A 1,835-nucleotide genomic window follows, 5' to 3' on the forward strand; every position below is an offset into this window, starting at 1 on the left:
ACCAATAAAACAGCAATAAACGATAGAATAGTGAAGACATTTTTTTTACACTGCTTGCCTTCATAAAACAACAATAAACACTCAACACAATAAACAAAGCAAACAGTAAACAATAAAAGCAAACGATAAACAAGTCATTTATTTTTATGCTACTTTCGTTCGTCGCTAATTCTGACAAAAATTATCTTTAAAAAAAATTATATATATATATATACCAAGTTCTAACCAGCCTGTAAGTGACAAGGATAGGCAAGGGACAGGCTTTCCCTCACCCACTACTCCGTTGAAATCCCCAAATTCGTTTTCCCGCCGAATTTCAACCTATAGTTGTTCAAGTCGAGATGATATCGATTTATTTATTATTATTATTATTAATATTATATTTATTACTGTTATTATTATTAGTAGTAGTAGTATTTCTATTATCGTTATTTTTGTTATTATTATAATTATAATTATTATTATTATTACTTTAAGAATAGAGGACGCCTGGTATCTGGTGTATAGATTTTTTCTTTGATTTTTTCTTCCTCTGTTCATTCTATATATATATATATATATATATATATATATATATATATATATATATATATATATATATATATATATATATGGTATGAAAGAAACACGCCGACCTTGTCAAATGTAAATAAATAACAGTACAAAAGCATGTAAATTTATAGTGGAATTAACTTCAGCTATAAGTTTATGTATCATGGGTTTTTGGAATATGGATGTGAGTAAATGCATGTATTCAGAGTAGCTCTTTTTTTTTTTTGTTTTTTTTTTTTTTTTTTTTGTCATGAAGACAGCAAAAAAAAAAAAAAGTAAGGGAAGCCTCAGGATAGTGAAAATACCAACTCCTGCTATATAGATTCGCTTTCATTCTTTTTTTTTCTTTTTTTCTTTACAATAGAGATACAAATAAAAAAAATTCAGGAAAGGGTCAAGGTAGTGAAAATACCAACTCTTCCACCATTCATATACGCTCATTCTTTCTTTCTCCGTTTTTTTTTTTGGGGGGGGGGGTTACCATGGAGACACCAATGAAAAAAATGAGGAAAGGAAGGTAGTGAAAATATCAACTCTTCCACTATGCAAATTCGCTTTTTTTTTTTTTTTTTTTTTTTTTTTTTTTTTTTTTTTGGTTACCATGGAAACCAATGAAAGAAAATCAGGAAAGGGTCAAGGTAGTGATAATACCAACTCTTTTACTAGGACAGGAGTTTTCTAAGCTTGATAAAATCGCCAGGGGGTGAAGGAAAATAAACATCAATATTTAACATCCAAAAAGAAACAGATAAATGAAAAAATTACCATCAGTATGAAAAATGAAAAATAAAACATGAATATTGAAAGGGAAAAATGAACACTAATATTTAAAATGAAAAAATAAACTATCTATCTATCTATCTATTGCCAGACGCCTCAATCCCGTTTGGGGTGGCCACAAACAAATCGCCTCCAAGTCGCCCTGTCCCCCGCCATTTCACTGCCCTGCTCCCAACTCACACAACTTCAAAATAACAGATGAAACGTATTTAACACTGAAAATAAACATCAGTATTTATAAATGAAAAAATAATAAGTATTTAATAATGAAAAAAAAAAAGAAAGAACAGTATTTGACATTGAAAAATAAACATCAGTATTTAATAATGAAAAAATAAACATCAGTATTTAATAATGAAAAAAATAAACATTAGTATTTAATAACGAAAAAATAAACATCAGTATTTGACATTGAAAAATAAACATCAGTATTTAATAATGAAAAATAAACATCAGTATTTAATAACGAAAAAATAAACATCAGTATTTGACACTGAAAAATA

Source organism: Coenobita brevimanus, chromosome 73 (genome assembly GCF_032717465.1).
Source record: "Coenobita brevimanus isolate Jiangsu-jjx chromosome 73, ASM3271746v2, whole genome shotgun sequence".
In the NCBI taxonomy this organism is placed as follows: domain Eukaryota; kingdom Metazoa; phylum Arthropoda; class Malacostraca; order Decapoda; family Coenobitidae; genus Coenobita; species Coenobita brevimanus.